Source organism: Amblyraja radiata, chromosome 40 (genome assembly GCF_010909765.2).
Source record: "Amblyraja radiata isolate CabotCenter1 chromosome 40, sAmbRad1.1.pri, whole genome shotgun sequence".
NCBI classification, from domain to species: domain Eukaryota; kingdom Metazoa; phylum Chordata; class Chondrichthyes; order Rajiformes; family Rajidae; genus Amblyraja; species Amblyraja radiata.
The window spans coordinates 169,528-182,500 of NC_045995.1; the positions used below are offsets into that span (position 1 = coordinate 169,528).

The 12,973-nt window shown below is 46.2% G+C and overlaps 1 long non-coding RNA gene across 1 annotated transcript in view; it reads right to left on the reverse strand.

Annotated features, from left to right (window-relative positions):
• Positions 1-1,142: 1,142 nt before the first annotated feature.
• Positions 1,143-12,973, reverse strand: part of LOC116967538 — a 13,268-nt gene continuing 1,437 nt past the window's right edge. Inside the window, exons 2-3 of the long non-coding RNA XR_004410248.1 lie at positions 7,958-8,050; positions 1,143-1,325 (exon numbers count right to left, since the gene is read on the reverse strand). This is a non-coding gene — a long non-coding RNA (uncharacterized LOC116967538). The remainder of the gene's footprint in view (positions 1,326-7,957; positions 8,051-12,973) is intronic.

The window sequence follows — 12,973 nt, forward strand, 5'->3', positions numbered from 1 at the left end:
TTCTGTTCTGGACACCCTGTGAAAGGAAAGATGTTACCAAACTGGAAAGGGTGCGGAGAAGATTGAAGAGCATGTTGCCAGGACTCGAGGGCCTGAATTACATGGAAAGTTTGAGCATGCAATTAATTTATTCTGTGGAGCGCAGGAGGATGAGGTATGATCTTATTGAGATGAATACTTTGTAATGGGAGTGGATAGTGTCTTAAGACCCAGAGTTGGGGAAATGAAGAAACAGAGAACGTAGATTTAAGGTTAGAGGTGAAAGATTTAATAGGAATCTGGGGCAGCCATTTTCACACAGAGCGTGTTGGACATATGGATCGAGCTACTGGAGGAGGTAGTTGAGGCAGGTGATACCACAACATTTAAAATATATTTGCACAGGTGCACGGATCAGAGAGGTTTAGAAGGGTATGGACCAAATGCAGGCAGGTGGGGCAAAGAGCCTATTTCCTTGCTGTACGAGTCTATGACTTTATGATTTGGATTAATTAAGCCAAACATGGAGATGATACATAGAACATAGAATAATGCAGCATGGGAACTGGCCCTTCAATCCCAATATCTGCACCAACAATATTATGCCAATTTGAACCAATCCCATCAACATACTCATGGACGGGATCCCTCTGTTCCTTGACTGTGTCAGTCATGTGTCAGTCTAAACAGCGTTTCCACCACCTCCACTCAGCCTTCATTACTCAGAGAAAACAATCCAGTCTTTGGCTGCCTTAACTCAGACCATATTTACAACTGATGTGTATTCCAGTGGATCATCTGACAACTTTCCTCATGATCCACAATTCTGCAAATAGTTCTATTGTTTTTGTCCACCTACGTTTTTGTTCAAATCATAGACATGTCTAAAAATTGCAGAGGTTCCAAAACTGATCCTTACAGAATACTATTGGTCACGAACCTAGTCAGAATAACACTCCTCCACCACTATTCCGCTCTCCTGTTTACCCTCGCCCGAACCACTTTTTTTTCTCTCTTCCCTGTCCCTACAGTTTTCACCATTCTGCAGCATCCACTCCCATTTCACTCACCTGCTCCTTGGATGAGACTCGATGATTCCTTGTTCGATGAATCTCGGTCATGATGGATTTTGCCACTTAGGTCAGTTCCAGGGCCGTGAACCAAGTCTCCTATTCCTTGCCTTCGGGACTGATATTGTTCCCTTTCCTCTTCGGCCGGTTCACATTCCATTGACGTTCTGCTCTCAATCCGACTTCGCTTTTCTGTCGTTGTTCCTGTGTTGTGACCATCTTCCTTTGATGAGGTGCCTGGCCAAAGTCATTTGAAAACTTGAGTTAATTTCCCACCTGAAAAACATTAATTGCAGATTGCAGAGCAATTTCAAATGAAGAAACCCACAGGTTGGGAATAGCCGGCAGCAATCTGAGCTGACATTCTGTGGCAAGTGGAAGTTAATGTCGTCTTAGAACCAGAGGAAGAAAATGGGCCCTTCGGACCAACCTAACCAAAATGCCCCATCTCACATGGTCCCATCAGTTCACGGTTTGACCATAATCTCTCTAAACCACACTGTCAAAATGTCTTTTGGGGAAAAGATTTAACAGGAATCTGAGGGGTAACTTTATCACACAAAGGGTGGTGGGTCTATGGAATAAGCTTCCAGAGGAAGTAGTTGAGGAATGGACTTACTCAACATTTAAGAAACAATTAGATAGGTACATCTAATAGGACAGGACAGGTTTGGAGGGATATGTGCCAAACACAGACAGGTGGGACTAGTGATTCAAGATTCAAGATACATTTAATTGTCACATGTGCCAGATGGCACAGTGAAATGAAATTCCCATACAGCCATACAATAAAAAAAATAAAGAACACACACTATAGAATATGACATAAAACAGCCCCACACAGCAGAATCAACGTTTCCCACTGTGTGGGAAGGCACCAAAGTCAGTCTCTTCCTCCACTATTCCCCGTGGTCAGGGCCTCCCCAAGCCCTCCGCAGTTGCAGCTACGGGCGGCCCGATGTCCAGGACCGCTCGCCGGAGTGATACAAGTCCGACGTCGGGGCTGCGGGACGTCCTCAGCGGCGTGGACACCAGAGTCAACACCCTCCTACCGGAGTCGGCGGCTCCCAAAGTCCGCAGGCCGCGCCGGGTGGAGACTGCTGCTGTAGACCCTCTGCAAGGCGCCCCAGGACTCCACGATGACGGTCAGCGCCGCCCGCGTTGGAAGCTCTCCACACCAGAGCTCCACGATGTTGGAGCAACGGCCCAACGCTCCGGAGCTCCAAACGGCGACCCAGGTAGGCATCGCCCACTCCGCGGTGACTCCAGCGCTGCGCCGCCGCTGTAGCACCCCTGGTCCGGTTCCCGGTCCCCGGCAGGAAAGGCCGCTCCGATCCAGCTGGTAGGCCGCGAGGTGGGGGGCGAGGACGAGACTCGGAGAAATAGTCGCGTCCCAGCCAGGAAGAGACTGGTAAATGGTTTCCCCCTTACCCTGCCCCCTCCCCCACATAGAAACGTTAAAGTTTCCCCCAACACAAAACATTAGACTAACTAAAAATAAAAAAAGATTGAAAAAATAGTAGGTAGAGCCTGCTGCCAGTGCTGCGCCCCTAGAGGAACTAGTGCAGCTGAGAGATGTTTCAGCGATGTGGGCAAGTTGGGTGGAAGGGCCTGTTCCAACGCCGTATCACTCTATAACATGGAATCATTGTACCCGCTTCAATTACCACCTCGGACAACTTGTTCCATACACCCACCATCTGTGTGAAGATGTTAACCCTCAGGTTCCTATTAAGTGGTTCCCCTCTCACCTTAAGCTTCTGCCCTTTAGATTTTTCTACTGTGAGGAAAAAATACCTGTGCGCACAAACTTTATATCGTCCCTCCCCCATGATGTTATACATCTCTATCAGATCACCCTTTTATCTGAATATTTCATAATACTTTATTGTCACATGTACAGAGGTGCAGTGAAATGCTTTGTTGTGCACACGGACGGGTAAAATCATACAGCAAACTTCAACTTGGCTGTGCACAAGAGTTGCTGCGTTAATCAAACAGTTGTATCTGCTGCTCACAGCGGCAATCCAGGCCTGCCGCTGCGTGTGCCCACAAATCCCCCCACCCCCCCTCCTCCGCTGGGCCCCCTTTGTTCTCGCCCACCCCCGACGGTTCCACTTTTGTTATCAGTGACCTCCCCCGGGTCCCTCTGTTTCTTGGTGGCCCTCTGCCGGAGCCCACCTTTGTCTCGGCGACCTCATTGGCTCACACTTGTTCTCGGTGGATGTCTGCCTGCGTCCCACATTTGTCTCGGTGGCCTCCCGCCAAGTCCCTCCTCTCTTGTAGCCCTGCAACCTGGAATGGGCCAACAATCCCTCGTCAACATTTTAACTGAGCTGGGAGGCCAACAAGTTTTGGACAGAGCAAAGAGAACCACACTAGAGATGAACAAAGAATAATGTCTCCTGCACACCAAAGAATAAAGTTCTACCTGCCCAACCTCTTTCTACAGCTCATGTACTCAGGTACTGTGAACATCCACGTAAATCTTCTTTGCACAACCTTCCATCTTAACGTTATCTTTTCTGAAATCAGGTGACTAACTGAACGGATTACAAGTGTGGTCAAAGTCTTGTACAACTGTAACCTATGTTCCAACGTCTATATTGAATTTCTCAAATGATTAAGGTCAGCGTTGCCCCAAAAGCCACCTTCACCACTGTCTATCCGTGATGCCATTCTTTGTGAATTAAGTACTTGTACTGGATACTCTCCAAGGCGTTTCCGTTCTACATGAAGGCCCCATCCTGGTTTTACCACAAACCCCAATGAATTCATTTCTACAGATGAGGCAGCAGTGGGCCCAACATGGACCCCAAGTGGTGCACCATTCACAGGCCTCCAGTCTGTAGAGTAACCTTCCACCATCACTCTGCTTCCAGCCATCAAGCCAATTCTGTATGCAGTTAGGCATCTCCGTGAAGAATACATACACATATTATCTAACCTACCACAGGGAATCTTTTTGGCTGATATCTGGATAGACTATGTCTCTAGCTCTGCCCTCATCAACCTTCTGTTATATCTTAAAGATTGCCAATCAAATATGTGAAAGACAACCTCCAAAGATAAAACCAAAGTTCCTATCCCCAATATCTGTCTTTTCAAATACACATACATCTTACCACTTTATATCCACTCCCGTAACTGTTTTACCACAAATATTAGGCTTACTAATCTAGAGTTTATGCTTCTCGTGGTTCCTCGTCTAGAGTTTTTCTTTGCAACACTTCTAAAACAGAAGCACAGCATTATTTACCCTCAAACGTTTAGCACTTCACCCACGGTGAACGATGATTCACATATCTCAGCCAGGGCTCCTGCATTTTATTCTCTAACATTCAACAGTGGCCTTAGTTACAATTAATCACAGACCCCAGAGATTGACTTACTTTCCTACGGTTAAGGACATCCAGCACCACCTCGACTGTAATACAGCTGCACTCAAAACCTCAAGTCTTTCTCCATGGTAAATACAGAGGAGAAATTATAAAAGACCTTGCCCATTTCCTGCAGCTCTACTTAGATGACCACAGAGGATATCCTTTCACTCTCCAGTTACCCCTTTTCCCTTAATATATTTGTAAAATCTAATTATGCGCTGCCATGTGCACACCTTTTGCCCTCTTGATTTTATTCTTAAGTTTGCTCCTCAACCTCTCACACTTCTCACAGGAAAGCATTGTCCCGAGCAGCCTATACCTAAACTATGTCCCCTTTTCCCTAACCAGACCTTCAATTTCTCTCATCATCCTGTCCCTTACTTGTACTTCACTAACAATAGGCATATCTTGAAATCTCACCATCACAATTTAAAAACTTCCCCTTTCAGACGTCCCTTTACCCACAGACAACTTACCCCAATGACTGTTCCTATCTCATACTGTCAAAGGTGGGCTTCTACCACTCAATTTAGAATATTACATTGAAGGCCAGAACTGTTCTTTCACAAAGGGTTTCAAAGCTAATTAAATTGTCATCATTGGTCACGAAGTGCTCGTCCACCGACATCTCAGTTTGAACTGTCTGAAAACTACTTTGAATTATGTCCCCCAGCCAATCAGTTTAAACCCTCCTTTGCAACACTTTCAAAACTGCCCACCAGGATGTTAGTCTCCTTCCAGTTCAGGTCACCTCTATTCCTGAAAAGATCCAAATTGTCCAAATATCTGAATCTCCGCCCTTGGACCAACTCCTCAGCCGTGCATTCATTTAAACTGCATTAGACAGACAAACTTAAAGCACACGGCAACAAACTTAAAGCACACGGCATTGGGGGTTCAGTATTGATGTGGATAGAGAACTGTCTGGCAAACTGGAAGCAAAGAGTAGGAGTAAACGGATCCTTTCACAATGGCAGGCAGTGACTAGTGGGGTACCGCAAGGCTCAGTGCTGGGACCCCAGCTATTTACAATATATACTAATGATCAGGATGAGGGAATTGAAGGCAATATCTCCAAGTTTGCGGATGACACTAAGCTGGGGGGCAGTGTTAGCTGTGAGGAGGATGCTAGGAGACTGCAAGGTGACTTGGATAGGCTGGGTGAGTGGGCAAATGTTTGGCAGATGCAGTATAATGTGGATAAATGTGAAGTTATCAATTTTGGTGGCAAAAACAGGAAAGCAGACTATTATCTAAATGGTGACCTGGGTGTCATGGTACACCAGTCATTGAAAGTAGGCATGCATGTGCAGCAGGCAGCGAAGAAAGCGAATGGTATGTTAGCTTTCATAGCAAAAAGATTTGAGTATAGGAGTAGGGAGGTACTACTGTAGTTGTACATGGCCTTGGTGAGACCACACCTGGAGTATTGCGTACAGTTTTGGTCTCCAAATCTGAGGAAGCACATTATTGCATAGAGGGAGTGCAGAGAAGGTTCACCAGACTGATTCCTGGGATGTCAGGACTGTGTTATGAAGAAAGACTGGATAGATTTGGTTTATACTCTCTAGAATTTAGGAGATTGAGAGGGGATCTTATAGAAACTTACAAAATTCTTAAGGGGTTGGACAGGCTAGATGCAGGCAGATTGTTCCCGATGTTGGGGAAGTCCAGGACAAGGGGTCACAGCTTAAGGATAAGGGGGAAATCCTTTAAAACCGAGATGAGAAGAACTTTTTTTCACACAGAGAGTGGTGAATCTCTGGAACTCTCTGCCACAGAGGGTAGTCGAGGCCAGTTCATTGGCTATATTTAAGAGGGAGTTAGATGTGGCCCTTGTGGCTAAGGGGATCAGAGGGTATGGAGAGAAGGCAGGTACGGGATACTAAGTTGGATGATCAGCCATGATCATATTGAATGGCGGTGCAGGCTCGAAGGGCCGAATGGCCTACTCCTGCACCTAATTTCTATGTTTCTATGTTTCTATTAACACCACATGTACCGAAGTACTGTGAAAAGCTGGTGTTTTGCATGTAATCCACACCAATCAGATATGCCACACACAGATAGGATCAGCTGAAACTCAAGAACAAATGAAGCAAAGGTGGAGATACAGAGTGCAGAATGTAGTTCACAACATTTTAGCGCAACAGTTCCTTAGAGAAGGTGGAATATCCTTGATTGGGTAGACGTAAATAGGTAAAAAGGGAAATTAGAAGAACAGGAATACATTCTTAGCTTCTGAGAGGTTCATTCACAAATTCTATAAGAGTGTGGAAGAAGCTGCCCTTGAATCTGGTTCTATGTTATCTCCAGATATCAATACAAAATTTGGATGCTCATTACTTTACTATCGATGCTCGATAATCTGATAATTTAGTTCCAAGTATTCCCAATTTTGGCCTTTCAGTTATCTGCCAAAATTCTGATCACTTGACTATACATTTCTACCGCCGCAACTGGATTTGTAGATGATTAGCCAACATGTTAGGCGGAGAAATGACATTTCAAGTTTAATCCTGATGAGGGCAAGTTGACGCATGTTGGAGGGATAAATAAAACCAGGATATTCACCATGAATTGCAAGGGCTTTGAGACCCTGAGAAACACCCGTACAAATCCATAGATCCCGAAAGTCAGCAGCACACACAGAGCCAACATTTGGCTTTCTTGTCATTAGCTGCAGCATAGAATGCAAGTGCAGGGAGGCCTTGATACAAATTTATAGGGAGCTAATTAAACCTTAAGTTGAAGGAGCGTATGCAATTCTGATCTCCATACTGTGGGAAGGATGCCTTTGAACTGTGAAGCTACAGATGAGATTCATCAGGATATTGCTCGGAAATGAATATTTCAATTAACAGCAGAGACTGGAGTGATTTAATTCGTCGTCCTTGAAGCTGGGGCGGACAGGCAGTGATCCAGAAGTACAGAATACTATCAGACAAATAGGGTCAAAGGCAAAAATAATTTTCTCCACAGCAGAGGTGGTTAACACTAGTGGCATTCATTTAATGCGGGGACCATGAGGTTTAGAGGATGATCTTTCCTTAGAGGAGGATTCAGGAAGAATCTTTCAGTAGTGATGACTGCAGTCAGGGACACACTGTCTGGGGTGGTATTGGAGGCAGGTACTCTGTCACAACATTGTAGGCGCACCTGGATGTCCATTCGAACTGTAAATGGATAGTAGACGACAGACCAAGTGCTCAGAAATGGGATTGGTGTAAATAAATTGACAGGTGGCAAATGGGTCAAAGGCTCATTTTTGCACAGAATTTGATTCTGGACTCTGATATTCGGGCTTAACTTTTGCAGCAACTCAAATCATTTGTTTCCAAAATGAGTGCCGATTTATCAGACAATTCCTGCATCCGCCCACCTGTGACGGTGCTGTCCCTGTAGATGTTAACTCTCTGGGCTCACCCCCTTCCCTATTCCCACTTCTGTGTGAAGCTCATTTCTTGCATCAGGTACACACCCACTGTCAGGGCATCATATATATGTCACAGAAGGTTCACAAACCTTTTTGTTTCTTTGATGTAGAGGCCACTGAATAACCTCCCCAGTTACCACCTTCAGCCATGATGTCGACAAACGATTACAAACTCTGTAGCTCTAAAATAAACAATATTAACAGAACCATCAGGTGACAATTGAATGTGAAGGAAGGCATTGCCTTGTGAAACAACAAACAGCATTACAGTGCAGCAGAGATGTGGAAAACACCCCATCCAAACAAGGTATACCCCTGCAAATTAGCAAAAAAATAATGCAGGAGTAGACCACCTAGCTCTTCATGTCTCACCTGTCATCCATAAAACTTTGTCTGATCTATCCAAGGCAGCAATTCATCAATTGTGCCAGATCCCTGAAGTTGTCAAACTCCCTGATCACCGTATCGCTATTCTAGACCAAACTCGGTCAATCCCCAACATCCACACCTCGCCTGTTTGGAGGCTTCAACTCGGAGAAAGAGGAAAAATACCCACTGGTGGTGAATTACTGTCACACTCCGCTGGCCCTATTCTTCCCACAACCCTGCCATCCAGGACAAAAGCTTCCATACCTCCATGTTACCCATTGCCATATTCCCCACTAACTGGAACAGGAAATAAACTACAAGCATCCCAACTCTAATGGAAACTGTAGTCCCCACCGCTCCCATGGCACATTCCACCACATCCCTAGAGTTTCCATTCCAGAATAGAAGGATTATATCCCAGCCCTGGACTCTGCATGGTCTCCATGATGTCAGGTGATGTCTGCAGTTCCACCACCAGTCCCACTTCACAGGAGGATCTTCCATCTCATCTCTACATGACGCTGCCCAAACCCGCCCAAAGGTTCATCGGACGGCGTTACCGGGAGAGAGCTGGAGACGTCAGGCGTTAGGAGTGTCCCAGTAGGAGGATAAACTGGGTTCATGCCTACAGCTGATCAAGGTAGGTGGAGGAGACCCAACTGATTCATCCTCAACAAACAGGGATTATCCTTTGCCAGCTTGCAGACAGTCTCTAGTATCATAGCTGAAAGATACTATTCTGCATTTTACTTCGGAGTCACGTGAGGGATACGTGAAGAACCCCGCCACGGCGCATGCGTGCCATATCGCTTTCACGCTTGCGAAACGTCAGGCGGGGGGAGCGTTCCCCCGCAGCGGTAAGTTTGAAACCGCGACCTGCAGGTAAGAAATTTACTCTGCGGTAGTTTTGTTCCCCGCGCTGTTTTTTCACAGGGGGGGAAGCTGGACAAAATAGTGTCCACAAGTGCTGCGAGTGAAGCTGGCTGGGAAGGACCGCGAAGTTGCGGGAGCCAGCAGCAGCTGAAGGCACAAGCCCCATAAGGGATCAGCTGTGCCGACTTTTGGTCTCGCGCCGGCCAGAACACCACGGCCGGGCGGGAGACTATTAAAATGGGGCCGTCGACTTTTTGGACAAGTCTAAAACGGCAGGAGACGGGGTGGAACGACGTTCCCCCGTAGCGACAATTTTAACCTGGACCTGCAGGTAAGAGCTGCGGTCTTTTTGTGTTTTTACCATGCTAATTACAGGTGGAGGAACCAACGGGCTGCGACAAAGCTGGTGGGCTAGATGGGATCAGCTGTGCCCGATGTCGCCTCCGCACCGGCCAGATCCACTCCACGGAAGGGCAGTAAGGACAAAGCTGGTGAGGGAGGACCGCGGAGCAGCGGGAAACCAGCAGCAGCCAGCGGCACTCGGATCACCGATAGTGGGATCAGCTGTGCCCGATGTCGCCTCCGCACCGGCCAGATCCACGCGGCCGGGCGGTAAGGCTAGACACAAAAACAAACAAGGTCACGGACTCAGAGGAGTCCGACTTTGAACAACCGCGGGCGGCCAGCGCCCGAGAGCGCTGGAGCCGGATGGAGCGGTGTGTGGAGCATTTGCTCCAACGTGACAGACTCCGGGAGATGGAGTCGGGTCACTGTGGGCCCTATGATAAACCCACAGCAGTACCTCTTGAAGGGCTGCACAGTGCTTCTACCTCATCAGAGGGGAGCACTGCGGGTCAGTTCTGGGCTGACCTGGAAGAGGGTTCCGCAGAAGGAAAGACAAGTGTGCAAGGGGTGCAGGAACAAGAGCACCTACTGGAACCCACTACAGCCAAAGACAGCACCCTACGCACCCACCAGCAGAACTGGTGTAAGCTCGAAGGCCCGGTACTCAAAACATGAGTCTTTTTAGGCCATGGCCCAGGCCGGCCTTCTTGGAAGATGCGGGGACCTCCAACGCCAACCAAACCGAACATCCAGACACCAGCGCAACAACTGCAGCGAAGAACCTACAAAAAGAAGTAAACCTGCCACTGGTAACTATGGAGGTAGGTGGGTCTGGTTCCCTACAAAATACAGGGAGCATGGAGGTTGGGTGGAGATTACACTCTTTTCTGAATGCATGGAGCATGTTAACAACCGATACTTACAAGCAGTATCCAGGGATATACAATAGTTTATACACAAGTACAGCCCTCCAGTTCAACATATACAGAACCGAATGTTCGTGCCTTCTGATAAAGAAAAATCAAAAGCGCAAGCTGTACTGGAGCGGCTTTACATAAAAGGTGTAATTGAGAAAACTCAACACGGACCAGTAGAATTCGTGTCCAATATATTTATCAAAAACAAAAAAGTTGGTGGTTGTCGCATCATCATAGATCTGACAAAATGGATACCTTTGTTACTGCTAAACAATTAATTTCCAAAGGTTACTTCATGGCCAGCATCGATTTAAAAGATGCTTACTATTCAGTGCCTATACGAGGTGACCACAGATGTTTCTTAAAATTCAACTGGATGGGACAACTCTGGCAGTATAAAGAACTGCCAAATGGTTTATCATCAGCCCCAGGCTATTCACAAAAATGTTGAAACCAGCCCTAACGTTTCTACGGAAACGGAAACACATGGTCATGGCATATTTAGATGACATACTCATTGTGGGCAGAACTTTGGAATTGGCCAAACAAACTGTAACAGCCACAAAACAGTTATTTGAAAAACTGGGATTTATTATCCATCCAGTTAAATCTAAACTAACGCCTTCCACTACTATGGACTATTTGGGGTTTCACCATTGACTCAGTTCACATGTCGGTGACTCTGCCTAAAGGAAAGGCTAGAGATTTAGTAGAGGCTTGCAATAACCTCATTGACATCAGCAAACCATCCATCAGATTGGTAGCAAAAGTAATTGGCAAAATGGTGGCTGCCTTTCCAGCCACACAATTTGGACCTCTACATTACTTAAACTTACAGAGAGCAAAAATACAAGCACTCTAAATTAATGCAGGTCACTTTGACAGACCTATGAAACTACCAATCAAGCCAAAATGGAACAAAAATGGTGGATAGATAACATCTGGCTTTGTTCCAATCCAATCATTGTCAGTAGCCCTTCCATGGTACTACAAACTGATGCCAGTGCACTTGGGTGGGGAGCCACCAATAACATCACCAGCTGTGGAGGCAGATGGACTGCTCAGGAGGCATCATTATTAATCACACTGGGCATAAACTACCTGGAAATGTTGGGTGCATTACATGGCCTAAAGTCATATTGTACTGGGTCATATCACCAGCATGTTAGACTACAGGTAGACAATACCACCGTGGTAGCATACATTAACAAATCGACATAATGTGACAATCTGGCTAATACAATTTGGCAATGGTGTATCCAGAGAGATGTTTGGATATCAGCCACTTACCCACCAGGAAGACTAAATTTAGTGGCAGACACCAGGTCACGCAAATTTAATGAAAACACCGAATGGATGTTGAATAAAAAAGTATTTGCTGATATTACAGCAAAATATGGAACACCAGATATCGATCTATTCGCATCCAGACTTAACCACCAGTTATCAAATTATGTTTCATGGGGACCAGACCCTGGGACAGCGGCGACAGATACATTTTCGCTGCATTGGGGGGGGGGGGGGGGGGGGGGGGGGGGGGGGATTGTTTATTTACGCATTCCCTCCTTTCTGCCTCATCAGTCGGGTATTAAGGAAAATACAACAAGACTTTGCGTCTGGTATTCGTAGTACCCGATTGGCCTACTCAACCATGGTTCCCAGTGGTATTAAACATGGTATTAGAACCATGTATCACCATCCCACATAGACCAGATTTATTGCTACATCCCGTAACAAGGGACAGCCACCCATGCCATAAACATTTGAACTTGTCAATTTGTAGAGTTATAAAAACACCTCTACTACAACTGTGACTGACGGACCGAACAGTGAACATGATCTCGGCGGCCCAAAGACAGTCAACCAAAAAACAGTATCTGGTCTATATCAGGAAGTGGGCGATGCACTGCCATAAAAACAACATCACCTACAGAGACATGAACATCCCGTCTGTTCTGGAATATCTGGCAGGCCTCCACTATGATGAGGGGCTCAGTTACAATGCCATCAACTGCGCCAGAAGTGCCCTATCGACTTACCTATGGCAGGGGACAGAGCGTTACTCTGTTGGGACTCACCCACTGGTAACAAAACTTATGAGGGGAATTTTTAATACTAATCCCCCAAGAACCAGGTACTCCCAAATATGGGATGTAATTATTATCCTGAAGATGCTCAGGGATTGGTCTCCAGCAACAGCTCTGTCCCTACACAGACTGACATTAAAAACAGTCATGCTAATGGCATTGGTCACGGCACAAAGGGTACAGTCACTGCATAAACTAAGACTGGACAACATGACATCCTCAACAGAAAATATTACGTTTCATATCTATGAGTTAGTAAGCAGAACAGACAGGGATCAGCAGCCCTCAATATACAATTTAGGTCATACCCAACAGATGACCGTCTGTGTATAGTAAGACATCTGTCGTTATACATGGAGAAAACGAAAATCCTAAGAGGCAATGAGAAGGCACTTTTTGGTCAGCCACTAGCAACCACACAAAAGAGTGACGGTCCAGACCATCTCAAGATGGCTGAAACAGGTGCTAACACAGGCTGGGGTGGATACTAATATTTTAAATCTCATTCCACCAG